This window comes from Ambystoma mexicanum, chromosome 7q, assembly GCF_040938575.1.
Source record: "Ambystoma mexicanum isolate Mex_15411 chromosome 7q, UKY_AmexF1_1, whole genome shotgun sequence".
NCBI classification, from domain to species: domain Eukaryota; kingdom Metazoa; phylum Chordata; class Amphibia; order Caudata; family Ambystomatidae; genus Ambystoma; species Ambystoma mexicanum.
Genome location: NC_090941.1, coordinates 906,970,266 through 906,983,498, shown reverse-complemented (window position 1 = coordinate 906,983,498; position 13,233 = coordinate 906,970,266). Strand labels below are relative to the sequence as shown.

The 13,233-nt window shown below is 44.2% G+C and overlaps 1 protein-coding gene and 1 long non-coding RNA gene across 2 annotated transcripts in view; one reads left to right on the top strand and one right to left on the bottom strand.

Annotated features, from left to right (window-relative positions):
• DLG2 (discs large MAGUK scaffold protein 2) overlaps positions 1-13,233 on the bottom strand; it is a 5,493,568-nt gene that overhangs the window by 5,322,985 nt on the left and 157,350 nt on the right. The window lies entirely within an intron of this gene.
• On the top strand, positions 1,665-2,679 carry LOC138528853 (uncharacterized). The gene is made up of 3 exons (XR_011284268.1): positions 1,665-1,784; positions 1,878-1,988; positions 2,469-2,679. It is a non-coding gene; the product is annotated as an uncharacterized lncRNA (long non-coding RNA).

The following is a 13,233-nucleotide window of genomic DNA, read 5'->3' as shown; positions in this document are numbered from 1 at the left end:
CAATCATCAGGTACTTCAATGGGGTCGGCCATGGCTCCGGTTTATGCTAACACCTACATGTATAAATTTGAAAAAGAAAACGTGTTGGATCACCCATTTTGGTCATTTAAAATCTTGACCTGGAAACGTTATATAGATGATATCTTCGGTATCTGGTGTGGTACACGAGATGAATTGGATCTTTTTTTGGAACATCTGAATTCAGTGAACAACACAATCAAATTCACAATGGAAGTAGGGGACCCTTCATTACATTTTTTGGATGTGAGCTTACAGATCAAAGAGGGTCACATCGACACCACGGTGTACCATAAACCAACAGACGTGAATAATCTTTTACATTTCAGCAGTTTCCATCCTAAACCCATGCTCAAAAGCCTACCATTCAGTCAAATGTTAAGATTGAAGAGAATTATCTCAGACCCAGCAGGCCTTGACTCAGAATGTTCATTTCTAGTTGAACGATTTGGATCTAGGGGGTATCCAGATACTATCACAGGAGAAGCCCGCAACAGATCAGAGACCTTCACGAAGGAACAACTACGCATCCCTAAAGTCAAGGATAAGTCCACACCGCTACTCTACATTTCAAAGTACTCACGACAGAGTTTCCAAATCAGCAAAACTCTGCGTAAAAATTGGACCATACTACACAATGATCCCTCTCTCCTGAAATTATTTCCCAAAGCACCAATGATGGCCTTTAAACGTGGACATAATCTCAAAGATAAACTAGTGAGAGCGGAAAGACCTCCTAAAGACAAACAACTTGTACTGAGTACCATAAAGAAGGGTACCTTTCCCTGCTTGAACTGTACGAACTGTAACAATGTTATAAAAGGTGAAACGATATCTCACCCACAAACTGGGAAGAAATTCAAAATCAGAGACTTTTCCACCTGCCTCTCCGCAGGTGTCATCTACTCATTGAAATGTCCCTGTGGTAAATTATACATAGGACAAACCACAAGACCCGTCAAAGAAAGATGGTCAGAACACAAATCCACCATCAGATGTAAGAATCTCAGATCCCCAGTGGCAAGGCACTTCATCGAATTCCAACATACGATTGCACAAATTAAATTTCAAGTCATAGAAATTGTCAAACGTCCACACAGAGGTGGCAATTACCAATCCCTGTTGTCACAGCGAGAGAAGTACTGGATCCACACACTTGACACTTTGCAACCTAAGGGTCTGAATGATGAATTCTCTTTGAGTTGCTTTCTATAGTGAATTGTGAAACTCACATGTTACATCGCCAACTACTATACACAAGTGTCAGTATCCCGGACCTTAAAAAAATTTTTTTTTTTTTTTTTTTTTTTTTTTTTTTTTTTTTGAGTAGCCTCATGACTCTACATGATTTGTTTTGGACTATTAAGAGTAAACTGCATGTACCATTTGTGTTATCTATCATGACTGTTACGATTATTGTACTATTCACAAATTTCTGTTCCATTAGAACCAAAATTATAAAATGCGTTGCGATGGTGAACACCAGAATTCTTATGTTTCATTATGGAACATATTAACTCTACTTTTCTTATTTATCCTGATCTCTGGTCAGTCCCTATGAGTACGCTTGCACTATGCGCCATTGCATGATGGCCTCCATATTCCTCACTCACCGGCTTCTATGCCCTTTTCTATGTTTATTATTTAGTTTCCTTTCTACGTCTGACGGCGTGTCCCCAGCACAGCTCGTTACCTAGGTTACGACCGCGCGGAGCCACTGCCTGCCGGTTTCAGTTTCCACTAACAGTGTTCCCCGCACTGTACAGGTAAGCTACCGCTACTTGGGTCCCTTTGCCCGGTTGGGAGACCCCAGGTTTATTTTTCTCCAGTATAACAGAAATGTATATGTCCCCACTTAGGTGCCAGCAGTACGTGTCTCTTTGCAGATGCCCTGCATCGTATAATTGTTTCGAATACTTGTTGACCACACGGATGCCCCTGTTGCCTTGGCTACTCGTCCCGCAACTCGAGTGAGTGCATTCTTTAAAACCAATTCCGGTTTATTTTAAGTATTATTTATTTTATTCAGTAGCGCTCTTTTGGAGTTATTCTTTCTCCGTCCACAGGAGGGGTATGGTTTTTTCTTAAACACGCTCCCCATATTGACTCAGCTTTTTCACTATTCAAGGGTGGTCCTTGCTATTTAGAACCCACTACCGCTTTTGGCTTATCTCGATCTGTCTGACTCTTCATCACGCCATTTTCTAGATCCCACCATGTAGGTGGATCTCACACAATACATCTCCTTTGTTATGTGTTTAGCTATTAGTATAGAGTGTTTCTCTTTGATCTGTTAGTTCACTCTTTTCACCATACTAGATCTCCAGTATTCTGCTCTTCACCATCTCGCTAGCATCCCGAGTTATGTACAGCTTGTCAGTCAGTCCTTGACTGTTATGGAAATAAAATAAAAGATTTTACTTTTTGTCTCCTTGAAATGTTGTCAACAGTTCAATTGGGCCCTTATGAAGAAGAGGTTACCCTCGAAACGCGTCGGCCACTCCACAATTGGACAGCATCACCTCTCCATCATTTATTGCTTCTTCGCAATTTGTTTTAATATGTTAAACGTCACGAATTACTTTGTACAACAGAATGTGCCTTTTGGCAAATTTTGTTTTCCTCTTTGCCAAATAAATTGTTATATGCTCAACTAACAAACTGCTGTTATATATCTATATCCATATATTTGAAGGCCCTATGTGGCATCAGTAAACAGTGTGCAGGGGACGGGAGGGCCCCACTTTTTGGGTCCTCTTCTATTTTCTCAGGTATTAGAGACAGTGCCTGAGATGGCTCGAATAATTCCTTGCAAGCAGAGCACAGTTGGTGTCCTTGCCACCTTTTTTTTTCCTGTCAGAGACCTATCATATGTGGAGTTCCCCAAGGCTCTTTGCTCACTCCATTGTTATTCAATTTACATAGGACAACTTTGGCTGAGTTAATTCATAGGGCAGAATAGTTTTCTTTCTGTCTGCTGAAACCCAACTAATTATCTGTTTGCTTTCCCTCTGTTTTCAAAACAGCCACGGTCATCACTCTCCTAAAAAAGCAAGGGGCTGACACAAACCTACCAGCTAACCGTTGCCATGCGTGTCTCGTTACGCACTTCTCTAAAGTGCTTGAAAGGGTTATGTTCAACAGTCTTACCAATTTCGTAGACATCCACAACCTTCAAGAACCCCTACAAGCAGGTTTCCGCTCCCGTCACTCCACAGAAACTGCTCTCATGAATGTGTCCGACTTCATTGCATCTGCAAAGCACTCCAACCTATCCTCTATACTAATTCTCCTTGACATGTCTGCTGCCTTTGACACTGTTGATCACTCTGATCTCCTTAATATACTTTCTTCTTGGGATTCACGATCGAGCCCTTGCTGGGATTGAATCCTACCTTGCACCTTGTCAATTTTCTGTCTCCTGGAGCAACAACACCTCTCAACTCACTCCCCTAACTGTTGGTGCTCCACAAAGCTCAGTCTTGGGTTGGTTCATCTTTGCACTCTACACCTCTGCTCTTGAGGAAACTCATCGCCGCCCCTTTGTGTACCAACTCTTTGCAGACAACACCAAAATCATCTCCTCTTTTCTTGAACTCTCCTCTGGGTCTCCCTATCAAAATTTCCAAATGTCTCTGCCATTAAATATTGGATGGCTTTACACTCTCTGATGTTAAACTCTGCCAAAACAGAGGTTATTTCCTTCCCTGCCAAAAGCTCTCTCATCTTTTCCTCTGGCTATCCAGTTCCCAGCCAACACTCTCCCCTACTCTTGTTCAGCTAGAAACGTCAGTGTCATCTATGACCCGTCTCACACCTTCTCTACTTTCATCTCCAAAACTGGAACAGCAGCTTGCCTCAACCACCGAAATATTAGGAAAATCAGGCACCACCTTCCTTTCAACACCGCCATGCATCTCTTAATCAATCTTGTCTTCTCTAAACTTGAGTACTGTGCCAGCCTCCTCTGTGGTCTCCCCAACTATGCTTTCTGTCCTCTTGACAAGATCATTAACTGTTGTACCAGGACTCTCTTTGAACTCCTTCACTTCACACCTACATCCTTGTACCGTCACCAGGCTGGATGGCTGACAATGCAAAACAGGGCCAGATTTCAATTTCTTCTCATGGTTCACAAATCTATCCACAGTAAGACACTACTGTATCTATCCTCCTCTATCCAACGCTACAAGCCTTCTCATAATCTCTGCTGTACATCCTCGACTACCCTTGTAGCTCTTCACCCTCCCTGTGCTACCTCTCACGTCCGCTCTTTCTCCCAAAGACAGCTGGCCATACCGCCTACCTGCGCTTAAAAGTGTCCACTGTTGGTTGTCCATTATCTACTTATGTCCACTTATGTATTGTCACCGGTGACAGTTCCATTTACTCCCCTCTACAACCTGGTCAGAATGTCTCTCAAACTCACTCCATTGGAAGAAGCTCACCACTTCCCGTCAAATCTGATTTAGTATCTATTGTACGTTCTTTTGTGATCAAAAGAGCATTGTTCCTCCCTAAATAATAGGCAATCCAGAGGAATCAGATATGGAGACATTCAAAAGCTGCATGGAAAAGTTAAAAGCAGGACAGACTCCAATTGTTTGCAGCAAAATGTCAAGAAAACAGATATATTCATCTGTTTCATTAAAGCTGGACACATTTTAAACGTGGAACTGTCACCACCAGATGTCACTATTAATAGAGAGCAGGGATGGCAAGATTATTACTGGCCTGCCTCATTTGGCCCTTGTCCACAACCATCTAAATCAGTATTCAACCTAGGAATTTGGCTGGAGTCAAATCTCTCCATGACTAATCAGTTCAGCAAACTCGCCAGCAGCTGTTTTTTTCAACTGAAAAGTCTGAAATCATTTTGAAATGATTGTGCTTTACGTGCAAAGGTGCACTTGATGAATTCTCTGGTGACCAGTCACATAGACTATTGTAATTCAGTTTATCTGGGCCTTCCTAAAAAAATCTTTTTAATAAAACTTCAGTAGCCCTAGAATGCAGCGGCCAGGATTATCTTTCGTCTGAAACAGCACAACCATATTTCTCAAGCACTGTGTGACTTGCATTGGCTCCGAGTGACAAAACACATTGAATTTAAAGCCCTCTGCCTGGTTTATGAGGCCTACCAGCATAAAGGTCCTTCCTTTTTTTAGGTGCCTGACTGTGTACCTAATGGTCACCTTATGTCTGAATCTGCTAGACCTTTGACAGTCCCTAAATGTAGAATTCAAAATGGGGTGGACGTTCTATTTCTGTGCAGGATGCAAAGTTATAGTACGCCTTGTTTACACCTTTTCGTTTGTCAGAAGATCACTTGGCCTTTTGGAAAACTCTGAAAACAATTATTTTTCTTGCAGGTACATCCCTGCGTTTGTCGGTACTTGGTATGTAGTTCTATGTCCTAGAATATTCTGCACCTTGATGCCCCTTGCAAGTTATAAATCTAGTACATGCATACTTGCGTCGGCCCAGGTGTAACCACTAACACCACTTTCAACCATATGGCGTAGGTGCAACGTTTTTCAATTGAGCAGAGCAATCTGCAGAGAAGTCGGTTGTATCTGTTTTTCACAAGGTCACTTTCCTTGTTTGCACTTAGCGGTCGTTTTGGTCGTGTTTTAGTTTTAAATGGGCGGGATTCCACCCATTCCCATCTAACTCTCCCCCCACCACCTCATCCTGCCATCCACACCCCAACCCCCCCAGTCCAGTACCCCGAAACATATATATGAACATTATTCGACCAAAACCACCACGGGGAAAAATGCACGACTAATGTGCAAACGAGGTTATTGATCTTGTTAAAAACCCAGCATACGGAGGAATCACATCGCTTTGCATTGCATAAGTCTGCCCAGGATGGTACAACCTCACAGATTGCGGGTTGTCGCATGCATTGTATGTATCAATTTATACATATATTCACATACCAGAAACTGAACATGTTTTCAATGTAAATAGACAATTCACTTAAAAGAACTATTCGGTGGCCAGCGACTCTCTACTGACCTACACAATTCACACATAGGATCCAGATATTATTGTGCATTAAGTACATGCATCTTAAAATAATGTGGCTTTCTTAGCTTTCTCCAGGAAAGGGGGCAACACTATAGCTTGCCATGTTTCTGTTCAGCTGAGAATAATTCTTCAAAGCTGCCATGGTGTTGAGGCCTGGCATTGCAGCTCAAAATACCCTATTCCCCAGTTAGCCTTTAAGCTGCCAAACGCTCATGCTCATTAATGACTGCACTCCATTCTGGCTGAAGACAAAGTTTGGGGTCAGCTGTGTCGTTAGCCGTTTAACAGTTGGGCATGAAAAATATCCTCTGCTAGAGACACAAACCACCTTTAAATGAAAAAGATTGCAGGAAAAAATGCTTAGCTCATATTGATCCCCTGGCATGCCCCCCGGCACACTTCGCTAATCACCCAGCTGTCTTTGTAATGTTCCTTCTGCAAATTGGTGTATCATTCTAAGAAATTATATTTCTTTTTCATATTTCATTTTTTTTAATTTGATATTGTATAATATTATCAACTAGCCAGGGGAAGCAACTAAGTGCTCTACATAAAGCGAATAGAAGGGGAGTAAGATATAAGCATGGCACGGGCTACGTGGGCGATTTACATATTTTAACAAGAGTAGGAGGCTAGAGGGTGTGTAAAGGGAGCAAGCGTTTGGAGCAGGGTGGTGGGGTTTCAGGACTGGAGACTGAGGTATTCGTATGCGCACTGGTACCCAAACTCTTTCCTGCTTTTTGCTCACTGTGTGGAGGCATCATAGTTCTACCAATATTTTGTTGTGCTATGCCCACGAGGGACTTGCTGCGACAACGTATGCTGTGTGACGAATCTGGACTATCCGTCCTTTCTCCCCAGAAGACCCTCTTTGACGCTAGGGAGGGGGAGGTGGCCCCGCAAGGCAAGACGCTCCCTAGGGGTCTGGAAAAGTGGGACCTCACTGAGAGTGACTTCCCTCTTGGGGACAAGGTCTCCCATTCCTGTAAGGAACTCCTTGTCCAGAGAATATTTTCAGCCTATATGGAAATCCGAAAGACCAGTATTCCTTCTGTTTTGGATTCTCCAAATAGTGACATTTCTTCAACCTCTTTCGCTTCAGGTAATTCTGGATCTCCCCTGAACTCCACAGTCAAAGAGGAACGACACACCCCTTTTGTTTGTAATGGCATACATAAACCAAGGAACTAGGAATGCAGGAGAGGCAATCCTACGCAGAGACGAGCCTCTGAGAGAAAGATGTCCTGGATGAGCCTGACCTTGGAGCCGGAGGTAGCGTGGAGTTGAGCCGATCACTAGAAAGAGGCCGGCAGGCTGCAATCTTGAACAGCAACGCTGCCAAAGTCGAGAGAGAGATGTGGATGTGAAGAGACTGTCTCGCCTGGTGGCATAACCACACGAAAGCCATGGTGGGCCTAGAGCCTGTTAACTGACTGTGATGAATTAAGTACAAGGATGAGTAGGGATAAAACTGCCCTCTCAGCCCTCACACATCTACAAACCAAAACATAACGCAATCATAAAGATAAAACGGGGACAATCAAGAGATACACCTCCTTCACTTGCTGTGGTAACTCGGTCTGAGCGAAGACTACAATCCTAAGAGGAGTGTGAAGGTGAACCAGTTGTGACCCAAAAAACAGAATCACAGTCCAAGAAAATGGGAATGTCCACTCAAGATGCTTTAAAAATATAAACACTTTAATAAAACACACATCTGCACCTAGAATGAAAGAGATTACTATACAAAAACCCACCGTAAAGAAAAGAAAAGAAAAGAGAAGATGCGACAGACTGGTGAAAGTAGAACTCGGAGCATAGTTCCAGGAGAAGTAGGTAAGGTACTACCATAAAAAGAAAATCATATTGAAAACAGGAGTAATCGTGACCTAACCATACTCTAGGGCCCAAGTGCACCATGTGGACAGTTCAACGTCACAGTACCTGGATTCTGTTCTTGGTGGGCTGACGCATCAGACCTGGGTTCAAACGTTGATGCAAGCTGATCAGGCTCAGTTCAGGCATGTAGGATTGTGGAGGCCCTGGCAACAGATGGGCATCGAGTAGGGTTGAATGGGGGTGCTCTGTGCGATCGAACGGTGGTGGTTCAATGATGCAGGTCGGGCGGTCCCAAGAACGCTTCACAGATGGCCAGGTCGAGTCAGGCTTTGGCTGCTGGGAGGCTTCAGTGAGTGCCTCTCCAGCTGTTGAAGTTGGCAGGCGTTGAAGTGGTGATCAAGGGTGCGTCAATGTGCATTCAATGAGGCAGAGGTTCTCGACCTAGTTGGGCCAAGTCGTGGTTATAACCTCTGGTTAGAGTCAGTGAGTGACTGCTGATTGGGTTCAGATTCCAGAGTTGAGCAGTTGCTTTGGGCCTAGCAGGCGATGGGCTTTGCTAGGACACAATACAATTTCGAGTTGGTTTAGATGCAGTGCAATAGTTTGGCTGCTTCAAGGAATGCATACACCAACCCCAGCACCTTCCCTATTGTTCAGGATTTGGGGAACCTGGAGTGACCGGTTTGGTGTGGTAGAACAGGGAGCCTTGGCTGGTCTGGCACTCTGGTCGCTGTGAGGCCTTCGCAAAGGGCTTGAGGACAGGAGGCCTCCATTCATGGTTTGCTCCCCTAACTTAAGGAGATCCGTTGCAGAATGGTTGATCTGGATCCACAGCACTGGTCACTCACAATTTGCTCTGGGAGTGTTTAGGGGACAGATCTTCTTTCTGTCTTAGTCGGCTCCGTCTTCACCTCAGGCTGAGGGCTTTGGACAGTGCAACTGTCCCAAAGGAAGTTCACTGAGAATATTCAAAATGTTGCGAAGGCCCTAGAGCAGGGGTCTCCAACCTTTACGTTAGCTAGAGCTACTTGTAGTGGAGGCCAACAGTGGAGAGCTACTAGCGGGCGATATCGGGTGGGGATATTTATAAACCTTGGAATTTTTACCAATATTTTTTTGGCTTGATTATTTCCCCTCTATAAACAGATGGAATAACATATGCCTTCACGAATATATTAAGAACTTCAAAAACCTCTTTGTTGCATTATTTATTTATTAGTAGCTGTCTCAAAAAGACAGATATTTGTTGGACTACCACACAAATATCCTGTAATTTTTGTGCCCCTTCCTTTGTGTTTTATGCAGGCTTTCTACATGCTAGGCACACTATTGTTTTCCAAATGTGCATTTCACACTTACATTAAAAAAACAAAAGTAATTTCCAAATTGAAAAATATTGCTTGCGTTCACAAGTTTTCTTTGAAATGTTTTTTTTTTGTCAGACACCACACATACTCTGCTATTTGCCAGTAAGATAGCTCAGCGGGTAGAGTGCTCGCTGCTGCGATCTGAGCGTGATCTGCAGGTCGCAGGTTAAAATCCCAGCAAGGCCAACTCAGCCTTTCATCCTTCTGGGGTCGATACATGAGTACCAATTTCAGTTGGGTGATATTGCATGTAAATATGTGCTCTGTAAAGCACTTTGGATTAAGGCGCTATATAAATAACACATCATTATCATTATGTGTGTGCCCCTCTGTGTTTTAGCACAAGTTATATTTATAAAGATGTTATATGCTTGTCAAACTGGTTAATCACAAATAAATTCTTCTGTTATGCTGACAGCAGTTTTTAGGAAATTAAACTTTGGGTTCATGGGTGCCAACTTTTGATTTTCACAGGGGCAGAAATATCCCCACCTCAGCCCTGAATATAAGCAAGCAAACAGACCAACCCATACCCTGGCCAAACACATTGCATAGCACTTTTTTTATAATGCATTGCAAAAAGTCATACGATTAACAACCTGTAGTTTTGAATATATAACATCTCAGCATCGGTCTTTCAACCTGCTGAACTACCCTGGTAGACTTCTACTGTACAGCGTGTCTATGGATTGCTTAATGTACTAAAAGTGGGTGTACCTGTGTCATGGAAGTGATTTAAAGTGGAAATGTACGGTGTGGAATTTGGAAAGAAACCACCTGAAAGAAATTGCACCATTTTTTAAATATTATTTTGAACATTTCCAGGCGAGCGGCAGTGCTACTGTGATATTTTCATTGCGTGGTTACAATAATCCTGCCCCAGCCCCTCCAACATCTCTGGCAAACAAGAGCAGCTTGCTTAAGAAAGACTGTTGTGGTGGCGCACAAGGCCAACTGTGGTACTACAGGCGGCCTGCAGAAGCATAATGTGATACTGACATTTGTCAGTGGATTTACAAGCAGTTCCAAGTGGCACAGTAGCCAAGCTCTCTGCCTGCAATTGGGCTGACTAGGGTTCGGCGACTGAAAAGGCTCAGGCGAGCTACTAGTCGCCCGCGATCGACTGTTTGGCGACCTCTGCCCTAGAGGATCCTTGAGGAACTGAGGGAATTCTGCTGTACGGGTGCAAGACCCCTTCTTTTAAAGGCACAATTCCTCAGGTGATTGATCTAAAGCTAGCCTGCTTTAGGGGACCAATCCATGATCATGCCTGGAGTGGATTTGGCCCTGTTGATGTCACACCCAAAGTGCTTTGCTCCAGAGGAAGTGTAGGGAACAGGAAAGGGAAAGAGAGACTGAGAAACAAGATGGTAGAAGGCGTCTTCCAAAGTCCAGAGACCTCCTGCTTATCCTAGTCCCACCCCTTTCCCACCTTCTGACAACAAAGGCCTTTGGACAGGCTGCACCCTGGTGTGAGGATACGCCTCCTGAATGGGAACTGACACATGCACGATGATCATAAGTAGTGCCATGCACTATGCTTAAACTTAGGTATAGCTTATTCTTAGAGATTACTCTGCCACCAGCATGGGGTACTCTTGATCATCGTAGTTTGGCTACAGGGGGCATGTCTTATATGAGGCTCCTGTGCCCCAGGGACTTGGCTGTCTCTGCGGCGGTCGAGTGGGCATCTTTTGACCGTTGAACCTGCTTTGTGCCACAAGCAGAAAGGGTGCTGCAGATCAGTCTGCTGAGGCAGCAGGACACAAGTGCACTATGCTTTTGCCATGGAGTTGAAACAAAGGGGGATCTTGTTAACAGATTACTCCTTTGGAGAAGGAATCACCCGAACCATTTTATGTACTAATAAAAATCAAAAAAGCTAGGGCTTTGCACGCTTGCCAGATGGCAATTCTTCATACCGATGCCGAGACCAGACCGCACCGGGAGATCGTATCCCCAATCTCTGCATGAAAAGTACATCAGCTGCCGAGCAGGGCAGACCACATGAAGCAAATGCTCCCGGAGAGGTAATGCCACCGTATCTGAGGCTGGGTAAGCCAAAAGGGTTACGGGAGCCAGGAAAACCTGAATGCTGGATACGGGCACACACCCAACCTAGGCCCCACTAAAGTAAGCCTAGCAGAGGACCAATCAGCTTTGGGGAGACCTGGGAAACTAAGAGACTTTGAAATCCAAAGCTGGGAAAGCCAAAACGGTTACAGGAGCCAGAAAAATCTGAATGCTACATACTGGCACAGGCATAACCAAGGAACTGCTAAAGTAAGCCTACCAGAGAGCCAAAGGGGCTTTGGCAAGCCCTGGGAAAGAGAGACACATTGAGACACGAGGTTGGAGAAGTCAAAAAGGCTTTTGGGATCCCAGGGAAACCGAAATGCATTGATATTATCTATATTTGAGGATTTGGAAGCCACATGGGATACAGGAACCAGGAAACCCCGAATGCTGCATCGGGGCAGACACCCAACCAAGGCCCAGCTGAAGCAAGCCTAGTAGATGGCCAAAGGAAATACAAACCATATTGAGCAAGAAGTTGAACAGACACAGAGAACCTGAAGGGCTCCTGTACTCAAATCCAAGTCAGGAACTTTGTCAAACACCCAGTCAGAAATAATGGCATTGCATTAAGGAGAACCTTTTTCCATGTAAACAAGGGGTGTTGAAAGAAGTAAATAAAGGCGTAAGACTTTCCTTTCAGAACCGGCAGAGAGGCTGGAAGACTGCACTGTCAGAAATGAATGAACTTTTAAAAACCTTCTTAGGAAAGAAATCACAGTACTGGGGCCGAGCAAAACCCCCGAATAGAGGTCATTGTTATGGTTACATTTTTCTAAGTGGCAGGGCCAGATAGAAAGTAGGGTTTGGACTAAGAACCATTTCTTTTCAAAACATGATGAACACTAATAGTTGAGTTTCATAGGTAGAGAATTTCACTCATTGTGGTAGAGCTAGATAGGCGTTTTTCTTATTTAAATAAACCTCCTTGAACATGTGGGATGTTAGTCAGACTCCTTCTTCTGGTTCACCATAGCCGGCTCTCATTTGGTCTGAACCCCACATTTGCCCACCATTTCCTTTTCCCTTTCCCTTTCACCTGTGGTCTGTGGTGGTAAATCATCCCTCGTTCACTGTTGCTCTAATTGATAAAGTAGACTAGGGGCACACTGGCCATTGCCTTTGTACATGGTTTCTAGCCCTGTCCACTGTCCATATGGCAACAATTACGCAAAGGTCTTTGGCCATCTGCCCACAGCAGAGGCCCATATCGTCTTGACTAGTAACTAACCAAATCATTCTGGCCATGACTACTGTGCCCATTGCACCATTTATGTGAAAGGACTGTGGTACAGATCACCTCACCCCATTAACGTGTCAGATCCCACTAGCCCTGGACATTGTGCCTGTAAAACCAGCACAACTAAAAGTATATGTGAAAATGTGAAAATGACCATTGACCCAGAACGCCTTTTGCTTGCCCCTTCATTTCAATTTCATGGTAGTTCCCCCTGCCCCCACCCCCTGATGGTCACCTCACTCCTGGCTAGTATTACTAAGGTAATCATTCCCACAATAATGCATTATTTGTTGGCTACCGCAGTAATGGGTAGTTTTAACATCATACTGCCGTTCTCCATGTGCACCCATCTTCCGTTCTAGATCCCCCATCGCCCCCTTCTGCGGGACTCCTCCTTGTCCCTCGCCTATTATCCCCTTTCACTCACTGGTTCCCGCAACTTTTCTTTCCGAGCCTGTCTTGCTACCCTTTTTGCGGTAATCCCAGGATGAAAATGTTCTGCCAGAGTATGGATTGTTCAGCCCACCCTAAACTCTCAGACTGCACATATGGCTCTCATCCCCCTTCTCCACCTCCACCCTAATGTGAAATTACCTATTTCGCGCCTCCTATCACATTTCTTTTTTGGCTTCTTGTGGGTTCATGCAGTTACTGATC